Raw genomic sequence first — 11,606 nt, 5'->3', positions numbered from 1 at the left:
TTTTTTTTTTTTTTTTTTTTGAGCTAGGGCCTCACTCTATTGTCCAGAATGGAGTGCAGTGGTGTGATCTCAGCTCACTGCAGCCTCCGCCTCCTAGGTTCAAGTGATTCTCATGCCTCATCCTCCTGAGTAGCTGGGATTACAGTCACATGCCACAACGCCTGGCTAATTTTTGTATTTTTAGTAGAGTCAGGGTTTCGCCATGTTGGCCAGTCTGGTCTCAAACTCCTGGCCTCAAGTGATCCACCCCCCTCAGCCTCCCAAAGTGCTGGGATTACAGGTATGAGCCACCACGCCCAGCCACCATCACCTCTTCTTATAAGGATCAGTTATTTTGGATTAGGGACCACCCAAATAATCTCAGTTTACCTTAGTTACATCATTTTTTTTTTTTTTTTTTGAGACGGAGCCTCACTCTGTCGCCCAGGCTGGAGTGCAGTGGCGTGATCTCGGCTCACTGCAAGCTCCACCTCCCGGGTTCACACCATTCTCCTGCCTCAGCCTCCCGAGTAGCTGGGACCACAGGGCACTCCACCACGCTCAGCTAATTTTTTGTATTTTTAATAGAGATGGGGTTTCACCATGTTAGCCAGGATGGTCTCGATCTCCTGACCTCGTGATCCGCCCACCTCGGCCTCCCAAAGTGCTGGGATTACAGGCATGAGCCACCGCACCTGGCCAGTTACATCTTCAAAAGGGCTATTTCCAAAAACGGTCACATTCTAAAGTACTGGGGATTCTAACTTCAATGTGTAGATGAGCGGGACACAATATAGCCCACACACAGCTTTGAAAAAATAGCAATTCTGAAGTCCCAGAATTGGTCTGGATGGGGCCTGGCATTGGTATTTTTTCTTAAGTTCCCAAGTGATTCTAATGTGCATCCACCATTAAGAACTACTAGCTGGAGATTCTAGCACCAATTCAAGCCAAAAAAAAAAAAAAAGTGGGGGGGGAAACATACTTTTCCCAGTTATAAAATAAGCCAGCTGGACAAAACAATTTTAAAGTCCATCTTAATAGTTAAATTTCGTGGTATAGAGGGAAGAAAATGGTCTCAAGCCTAATTCTTCTTTTCATCCTAGACACTGTTACCTTTCATGGCATCCCGATAAGAAGTGGCACATTTGGGGTTCACAAGTAAATGTAAAGAACTCAGAAAAGTTACAGGAGGATCAACTTCTAGCCAATCAGGTGTTCCCCAGTAATACAGTTGGGGAGGATGCTCATGGCATTCTGCCTAAGTGCTATTGAAGCTGAAAGCTATCGGCAAAGCATCAAGGGGCCCTGCCATTAGCGTCTCTGAGCAGCTGCAATGGGAAGTCCTCTGAAAGCAAATTTGCACAAAGAATATGGTATATGCTAATTAAAATGGAATTCTGTGTGGACATTTCACTTGAGGATTAGTTAAATGCAATTAGCATCTGGGGCAGAAAGGGGACTTCGGGAAAGAGGCTGAGCTGGGGATATTTTTGGGTGGAATGGAAGAGTTAGGCTTTAGTTACGGTGCTTAAGGGAGCTGACTCTGCAGTCTCCTTGGGAGCTCTGTTATAGTGAGACAAAATCCACAAAGCAGGCTGGGTGAACCCAGGCCATATGATAGATTTAGTGGGTTCTTGAGCTTACACCATCTTTCTTTCTACTTCTTGCCTTGCTTGCCACCATTAGGAACATAATATAATAAAAGCAGATTGATCAATGGCATGTTCACTTTTAGCCAGATGGTAATATGAGACCTCAAATTGCATGTTTCTGAAAAATTCCTACAATGAAGCTTTTAAAAGGTGGGGGGCAGGCATGGAAGAAGGTGAGTTCCAAACTGCCAGGTACAGTGGACAATAGGCCAGGAGAGAAAAATCCCTGGAGGGCATGTGTGAATTGGGAGAACTTATTTTTCTTCTCTCTGCCCTAAGGCAAGATAAAAAGGCCTGGAAATAGGAGACGAGATGGTGGAAGGTAAAGCAATGTAGGGAGGGCATAGTAGCTCAAGGTCCTCCAGTTAACAAGGAAAAAACAGGGAAAGTGAAAGAAAAATATGAGAGAATCCTCTGGAAGTTTAGGTGTATTTGTAAATGTGTGGACTAACATGATATTTCTTTTTCTTAAGAGTCAGGCCAGAGCAGGTTGGAATGCAGTGGTGTGATGAGACCTCACTGCAGCCTTGAACTCCTGGGCTCATGCACTCCTCCCCACTCAGCTTCCCAAGTAACCAGGACTACATGCATGAACCATTGCACCAAGCTCCCTACTGTGCAATTTCTTGATTAACATTAGAAATTGAGAGTCCCACCAATGGCATGCATAGTACAAGACATGGGCAGGACGATAAAGAGAAGGCAGCGAGCATTTCCAGACAAGAGAGGGGAGAAGCCCCCCTAGCAGCTTGCACCTGACATGGAGAAGACCCAGAAGGTATCCGTGCCCAGTGGAGAGGGAGATACACGGAAGGCGACAGTCTTGGTGGGCATGCTTGACCAGGCATTTCTATGGCAAGCAGCAAAGTGACCCTGGAGTGGAAGACTTGAAGGCCAGCCTGCCCTAGCCCAAGGGGATCCCAACTGCAGCCAGAACCAAGCCCGAAGTCCCCCTAAAGAGATTGCTAGTGTATCCGGTGGGGTCCAGTCAGGAGACAGAAACCATGCCAGTTATTTGAACAAGAAAGAATGTAAAGAACTGTTTACTAGGCAACTGGAAATGCCAAAAGAGAATTCTAGGGTATCATGGAAGTAGCGACTGAGGGAAGAGCCCCTAATCCCTTAAGGCTGGGGGAATAAAGGCGAGAGATTGTAATTATTAACAGTTGAAGCTCAGATCAGGAGGTGTTCCATGGAGGTGAGGGCAGGGTGCCAGCCAGTTGGTGCCGGTGTCTCTAGGGATACAGGAGATAGCTGGTTCTGTGGTGTTGGAAAAGCTGCACAGTAGATTCAGCGGCAGGGTGGCACTGCTGCCGCCAGGGTGAGTCGGTAGAGTGATGCTCAGAGACAGACGGGAAGCCCACGGGAAGACGGCCATCCCCTCTCCCTGCTCCAGCCTGGCAGTCTCTCTCTCTCTAGCAGAGCCTAACAGGGCCAGCCGGCAAACAAGAAAACTTCACAGTCCCAGCCCCAAGATCTCAAGTATAGAGTACAGATGTGGGGGGTTGGATCCAAGAAACAATAGCTTGGCAGTAGCAATAGCTGGCACAAATGGTCAGTCCCTATGAGCGACCAGACTGTATATGCAAACAACAGTGAACAACCACCAATCTTCCTCTGGTGTTTTAGGATTAAAGGAGATTCTCTTCTTTCTGTGCCCTGTCCCTCCCTGATACCATGGTTTCGAACCATGAGATCTAAGGGTTCCTCAACTTACTTTGCTATTGGTCACAATCTAGAACTCTGGAACTCTTTAGGTGCAACGCTGCTGCCCTACTACAAGACTGACCTCAAGAAGAGGGTGGTGTAAGCAAGACCTAATGTCACTTTAAGTCTGTCCACACCTTCATGTCAATTCTTTATGGCACCACCAATACAACTTTATTGAAGGTTTAGGCATTACCAAGGAAAATTATCATGCAGAACAGGAAACAGCTCAAAATTGAATACTAGATATTACTATTGCTAAAGTTTATCAGATATTCTGTCTTCAGGGACTCTCTGTCCTTAAAACTTGATCAGCTATCATATTCTTATGCTCTATTTTCCTATTCTCTCACTTCTTTGAGTTCCAGGCCCCCAATCCGCAAGGGCTAGCTGAAAAGTCCTGCTGATTTGTTATCTACAGCAAATTCAAGTCCATTGTCTCAACTTCTCAAATCCAGAATTAGCCTTGAGTCTCTCTTTTCATAAGCAAACATCCATTATCAGGCTTTCCTAAATAAAACTATATTTTTCCCTTAAGGAAAATTATACTACTTCCCTAAAATACGTGAACAACTGATGTTAATATTTTATGATTCTTCTTTCTTTCTTCTCTATAGTTGTCCTGGAGTAGACCCTCCTGACATATCATGTCTCAGAGTCACTTGAATCCTCTGAATTAAACAGATTGGACAGATCATAAGCTAATCATATCTGCCTGCGGAGCTTCCACTTCCTCCTCAGCAAAATAAGAAGGTTGGATCAGATCTAATCCAAGATCTCTTCCAATAATATGATGTCATGAATATTCATATGAATTATGAAATTGATTTGTTCTTCTTTAGCTTTGGCTTTCTAACAGCTACCACAATACTTGATCCATAGTAGATGCTCAATAAACGTGCATCAAATGAATAAATGAATGAAAGAATCATAGCCATAATTTTGTAGTTTTTTTAACATCTACAAGGGAAGGAGAAATCCAGTTGTGAGTCCCATGTGTATGTGATGAGCTGCAATTGGTCAATGAGCAAAAAGACACATTAATGATTTAAAAAAGGAAAAGTATATATATCAATAGGTATGTCAACAAGTAAAATATTTTATAAGCTCCAATTAAGCAATTCATTTGCTCTTTCAGTAAATAATTTATTCATGGCCTACAGGCACTAATCTAGCCACTGGGGACAAAAGAGATAAAAACCCATGTCCTCATGGAATTCATTACCTTCAAAATTACAACTTTTTTACAATCTAGGAATAGAAGAAAACTTTCTTAACCTGATAAAGGATTCTTTTAACCAAAAACCTACAACAAACATTATAGCTACTACCAAAACCTTAGAAGTACGCATATTGAAGTCAATAATTAGTTGCTCACTGTCACCTTTTTTATTCAACATTGTAAAGCAGGCCCTAATCAATGAATTTACATAAGAAAAAAAATAAAATGCATAAGAATTCTAAATAAAGACTTGCAGATTGCTGACATAGAAAATTCAAGATATCTAAAAATTATAAGAATAAGAGAATTCATCAGGATTGCCAATTGCAAAAACAAAATTTTAAAATCAGTGGAGTTCCTTTATACCAATAATAATTAGTAAGAAATTATAATAGAAAAAAGCACCCCTTGTTGCAGCATTCTATATACCTCTGAATAAATAAGATCTGTAAGAACTTTAGAATGAAATTACAGAACATTATTGGAAATTCTAAAGAACACCTAAAGACAGAGATATGCCATGTTCATAAATAGGAAGACTCAATTCCATATAGATTGTTTTTTCCAAAGCGATCCGTAAGTTTTTGACAGTGACTGCCTCTCTGAAAAAGAATGGAAAGGACACAGAGAGAAAAGGAAATAAAAGTGAGTTTAGGAACAAAGGTGACTCAAGTTTATCTGGAAGCGTCTATTTACTTTACAGTTTTTAAAATGAAGGAAAAATGGGAGAGGAAGATTTGCTGGACCTCACTCCCCTTTCTACTAAGCCTCCCGGACCCACAGCCTTCTCCTCTCCATGGAAGCAATCATCTCTCTGTTCTTTGGAAGGAAAAGGAAAGGTAGCCACTGGTTGGGTCAAAAGTGAACCTCTTGACTTAAGCACAACCAGTTGATGGACTGGCCAGTAGTCTATGATGTGGCCTGAAAGAAGACAATGGGCTGGGCCAATCAGATCTTTTTCCCTAAGACATGAACTGGAGGCACGGAAAAAAAGATACCAGCTGCTATGGTCAGAGCTGGCAAAAGAGTTACTGAATCTTTTTTTTTCTTTTTTTTTTAGATGGAGTCTCACTCTGTCACCCAAGCTGGAGTGCAGTGGTGCGATCTCAGCTCACTGCAACCTCCACTTCCTGGGTTCAAGCAATTCTCTGCCTCAGCCTCCCGAGTAGCTGCGATTACAGGTGCCCACCACCATGCCCAGCTAATTTTTTTTTGTATTTTTAGTAGAGACGGGGTTTCACCATCTTGGCCAGGCTGGTCTTGAACTCCTGATCTTGTGATCCACCCACCTCGGCCTCCCAAAGTGCTGGGATTACAGGCATGAGCCACCATGCCCAGCCAAGAGTTACTGAATCTTGGGTGCTCTGGAGTGAAAATCTGCAGCCCAGCACTGCTAGGGCCATGCTCTTCCTAACTCTGGCCATTCAACTTTTCCTGGATTTCCATGCATACAGCAAACTGTCAATCAACTCCATTACTTGAAGCAACTTGGATGGGTTGCAACCAACAACATCCTGCTAACAAACCTCTTCACCTATGAACTGGATGCCATCCCTTCCACCTGTTGATGATTCTCATCCTCCTCTGGACCTAAAATCCATCAATCAATATCTTTCTTTCATTCTCATTCTCTGTCTCTCTCTCCTGCCCCCCACCCCCGCCTTGCCTCCTTCACGTCTACACATTTAAATACATTCAAGTCTTCAAGTCTCTTTAATCTTTCCCTCTGTCTTAATCAGTTTGAGCTGCTGTAACAAAATACCATAGACTGGGTGGTGTAAACAACAGAAATTTATTTCTCACAGTTTTGGAAGCTGAGAAGTCCAAGATCAAGGTGCTAGTAGATCCAGTGTCTGGTTGATGGCTGATTCCTGGTTTGCAGATGGCCATCTTCTCCCTGTACTCTTACATGGCAAAGAGCAGAGGGGGAAAGGAAGCATGCCCTTACGTGTCTGTTTTTGTTGTTGTTGTTGTTGTTGTTGTTGTGTTTTGAGACTGAGCCCCACTCTGTCGCCCAGGCTGGAGTGCAGTGGAAGTGGTGTGATCTTGGCTCACTGCAACCTCTGCCTCCTGGATTCAAGTGATACTCCTGCCTCAGCCTCCGGAGAAACTGGGATTACAGGTGCCTGCCACCATGCCTGGCTAATCTGTGCATTTTTATAGAGACGGGATTTCACCGTGTTGGCCAGGCTGGTCTTAAACTTCTGACCTCAGGTGATCTGCCCACCTCAGCCTCCCAAAGTGCTGGGACTACAGGCATGAGCCACTGTACCCGACCTTCATGTCTTTTTGTAAGGGAGCTCTTTGGCACCTTCCATCTTGTGAGGACACCTCAAGAAGGCACTGTCTATAAGGAATGGGCCCTCACCAGACACCAAATCTGCTGGCAACTTGATCTTGGAGTTCCTAGTCACAAGAACTGTGAGAAATAAGTGTTGTTTATAAACCACCAAAAGTCTAAAGTATTTTGTTAAAGCAGCCTGAAGCAACAAAGACATAAATATTAACATTCCTTGCCATTTTTAACCACCCTAATGTTGAATGTCTTAGCCCTGAATAATTTCACTAATAGTAAACTTAATTTTTAAAAGTCTGCAAATTGGTGAAGGCCACTTGTATGAAATTATATATTTGGTCACTAATTGCATCTTAAATTGATACAGCTGTTGCATTCAAATAAAAGCGTTCTCAACTCCCTGACTTTTAAGGAACCTCAATTAAACCTGTTTATAAGCTGGTTCCCTTGAGCAGTCTCAGGGATGGAACAGAGAGTGAAGTTGTGTGGTTAATGCAAAGGTGTCTCTCTCAATCAAAAACAGACACTAAGAACCCTATGTTAAAAGGTACAGGGCCGGGCGTGGTGGCTCACGCTTGTAATCCCAGCACTTTGGGAGGCCGAGACGGGCGGATCACGAGGTCAGGAGATCGAGACCACAGTGAAACCCCGTCTCTACTAAAAATACAAAAAAAATTAGCCGGGCGTGGTGGCGGGCGCCTGTAGTCCCAGCTACTCGGAGAGGCTGAGGCAGGAGAATGGCGTGAACCCGGGAGGCGGAGCTTGCAGTGAGCCGAGACTGCGCCACTGCACTCCAGCCTGGGCAACAGAGCGAGACTCCGTCTCAAAAAAAAAAAAAAAAAAAAAGGTACAAGGCAAACCTGGTTCCCTCTGATACCACAGTCTTGTTGACCACGTCAGAGAAAGAGTTAAGCTTCTTGTTCCCCCTTTGAACTTCATGCAAATATAAATGGTAAGTGCAGAAAATGTAGCAGCTTTGGATTTGTGTCATAAATCACAAGCATGAGCAGCAGCCTTTCTTCTGGCAATTTTAAAGTTTATTATGTTCTGACTCATGCAGTCAAGGATGACATCAGCACAAACTCAGTCATGATATATAAGGTGATGACAACCCTGACTGATGCCCACTTTTAGCTTCCCATTTCTGAAAGTTGAAATGTGCCCTTTCTCCCTCCAAATGCAGTAAATTCACATTGACTTAGAAGACACCTTTCCAAATAAGATCTCAAACTTTATGTAAGGCCATTTCTCTTGAAGGCAGTGGGTACTATCACTGGCCCAGTTGGCTGCTCCGCTCCTGAAGAATTCTTCAGAGTGTGACTAAGGCTAGGAGCCCCTTCCCAGTAGCTGTGGATCTTACTGTAGGGTAGTCTAAAACTAGACAGATGGCCAGGCACAGTGGCTGACACCTGTAATCCCAGCACTTTAGGAGGCTGAAAGAATCACTGGAGGCCAGGAGTTTAAGAATGGCCTGGGCAACATGGCAAAACCCTGTCTCTACAAAAAATTTTAAAACTTAGCCCGGTGTGGTGGTGTGCACCTGTAGTCCCAGCTGCTTGGGAGGCTGAAGTGGAGGATCATCCGAGCCCAGGAGGTTCAGGCAGCAGTGAGCTATGATTGTGCCACTGCACTCCAGCCTGAGCAACAGACTGAGACCCTGTCTCTCAAATTAAAATAAAGGTAAATAAATAAATGAAAGTAGATAGAAACCAATCTGGCTGCCATTCACTCGAGAGATTTTGTCATCTTCATAAACCCAAAGGGTCTGAAAGGAAACTTAACAGCTACCAGGCTTCTCTCAGAAGTGCCCAGGATCAAGACTGTAGTTGTTTACCTTCAAGATGGCCACCATCAATTCTTTTCTCCCTACAGTCATGTGTTCCCCTCCTATCAAGAGGTGGAGCCTGTTTCTCAGTGCAGGAATACATAGAAAATATTTCCCCAGGCATTAGCTCATAGGCAAAGCTTTCCTTGAGTCCTCCAGGCTATTATGAGCTTTATCTGCCAGGACATTGTACCTTCCTCTACCGCAGCACTTACCTCATTATGTGTAACTCTTCTATACCCACAAGACTGCAAGCCCCTTGACAGTTCCAAGCAGAAAACCTGGCAGGTGATGGGCAGCATAGCACAGTGATTAACTCCAAGGGTTTAGAAGATATCCTATACCACATTCGAATCCTGACTCTCCCACTAAGTTTTAGAAGTATGACTTTAGACAAGTTATTTGACTTCTCTGATTCTTAGTTTCTCCATCTGCAAAAGGGGGTAAGAATATCTCATAACGTGTGGTGCAAGCATCAGATGAGATAATGTGTGCGAATGACTCAGCACAGGGCCTGGCACAGCAAAGCCTTCACTAGGTGGTAGCTATTATTATTAGGTACCCAATGCATGTTATAGAACAAATGAAAACACTTCTACCCTCTCTCTGGCCCTATGAGATGGCTTCTTGAATTTCTCTCTGTCATCTCCTTTAACTGATTGCTCTTCACTTCAGCTACACCATATTATTACCTGGGAAGACTTAAAAAGTCAGATACCAAAAATAAATAATAATTTTTAAAGCATACACACACATACACACACACACGAACACACACACACACCATTCTGATACCCAGGTTGCCTTTCAGGCCAATGAAGTCAGAATATCTGGAGGTGAGACCCAGGCATCAGGAGCTTTTATAGCCTCTAAGTGACCCCAACATGCAGCCAAGGGTGAGCACCACTCCCTTAAATGGAGGCATTTCTCAAGGCCCAGCCTTTGGACCTCTGCCCTTCCTCATCTGTGTGGCCTCCCTGTGGGATCACATCCCTCTCAGGGCCTCACTGTCTTCCCCTAGGCTGGTGACTCTCTGGACCTATCTCGTCTCCCAAGCACCAAATACGAATTTCCCTCTGCTGTCTGGCCCTTTCATCTGGATAGCTCACAACACTTTGAATCAACAAATCCAAAACAGAAGTCTCTGTCTTTCATCCCCGCCCTCAACCTGCCTCCCTTGTGGGTTTCCCATTTCAGTTAAGGGAAAGGGCAGATTCCTAAGTACTCAAGCTGAAAATCACAAAATCATGTCTTTCCCTCCTAGCCCTGAAAGGATGGGCGTGGCCAATAGAAAGCCCATCTCCCTATTCACTTTCATCATAGAAAGGTTTTCCAAGTCACTGAATCTATTACCTCAGTGCTGAGAGCGTCATTACCTGTTGTGCCAGGAGGAGCCACAGCACAGGATTAAGAACAAATTCTGGAGCCAGGATATTTCTTAGATTTTACTCCTAGCTCTGCCACTTGTCACCTGTGTGAACTTGAGCAAGTTGCTTAACTCCTTTGCTTAGCTCCTCCATTTGTAAAGTGGAAATAATAACAGTACCATCTTATAAGGTTGTCATGAGGATTAAATGACTTAATATTTTAAGCTCCTTAGAATAGTATCTGGCACATGGTACTAAGCATTGTGTAAGAGCTTGTTAAATAAATAGGGAATCTGAGTATGTGTTAACAAGCCACCCAAGAAGCATGTAAACCCCCTCAGGGCAAAAATAATGTCTTATTTGTCTAGAACACAGTAAGCATTCAAAAAATATGTGAGTGCTGATAGCTGGAGGTAGAAGGGGAAATTGATTGTTTCTGGAGGACATTACGTATCAAATTTTTAACACAACTCTTCTTTGATCCAGTAATTCCAACTCTTAGAATGTTTTCTATGGACATGACTAAAAAATGCGAAAAGATGCATCTATAAGGATACTCATTGCAATGCTGCTTATAGTAGCAAAGAAAAATAGAAACAGCCTTAATGTCCATTAATAGAGAATTGGTTACATAAACCAAGAGACACATATACAATGGAATATCATGCAGCTATTAAAAGATGATAGGGCCAGGTATGGTGGCTCACATCTGTAATCCAAGCACTTTGGGAGGCCAAGGTGGGAGGATCGCTTGAGGCCAGCAGTTCAAAACCAGCCTGGGCAACATAGTGAGATCCCCCCACCATCTCTAAAAAAAAAAAGTTTTAAAAATTAGCCAGGCATGGTGGCGTGCACCTGTAGTCACAGTTACTTGGGAGGCTGAGGTGGGAGGATCGTTTGAGTCCAAGAGTTCATTAAGGCTTGCAGTCACCCTCCAGCCTGGGTGACAGAGCAAGACTTGTCTCAAAAAAAAAATGCTACATATCTGTATTCTGAGAAAATGAAAAGACGTCTAAGGTATATCATTAAGCTTTAAAAGCAGGCTACACCACAGTATACTTTGATATTTTTTGCACATACATGTATATGTATTTACATATGGATAAAAAACATCAGAAAGATGTCAATTTAAAAATAAATTTAAAATTAGAGAAAAAAATCAGAAAGAACGCATACTAAATGTTAAAAGTTATTACATCTGGGCAGTGAGATTATGGGCATTTGCATCTTTTTTTGTCTTTAAATGATAAAATGATATATTTATTAATGTGCTTTTGATTGAAATAATACTAAAGTATACGTACTGGAAAAAGAAAACAGTCCCCTCAATGTCCTGATGACTCACACCAAGTAGCATTCCCCACATGCAGCTAAACAGTTTGAGGTGTGAACTTCCTAAACTTTTTTTTTCTTTTGTGTGTGTGTGTGTGTGTGCATTCAGACATACTTGGATGTTGCATAAGGTTTGTTGCTTTTTTTTTTTGAAACGCCCAAAAGCAAGTACAAGAAAGAGAGAGAGGAGAAAGAGAGACTGACTTAAAAAAAAAAAAAAAGG

The sequence above is a fragment of the Hylobates moloch genome, unplaced genomic scaffold (assembly GCF_009828535.3).
Source record: "Hylobates moloch isolate HMO894 unplaced genomic scaffold, HMol_V3 SCAFFOLD_41, whole genome shotgun sequence".
Taxonomy (NCBI): domain Eukaryota; kingdom Metazoa; phylum Chordata; class Mammalia; order Primates; family Hylobatidae; genus Hylobates; species Hylobates moloch.
Note: the sequence above shows the minus strand (reverse complement) of the source record.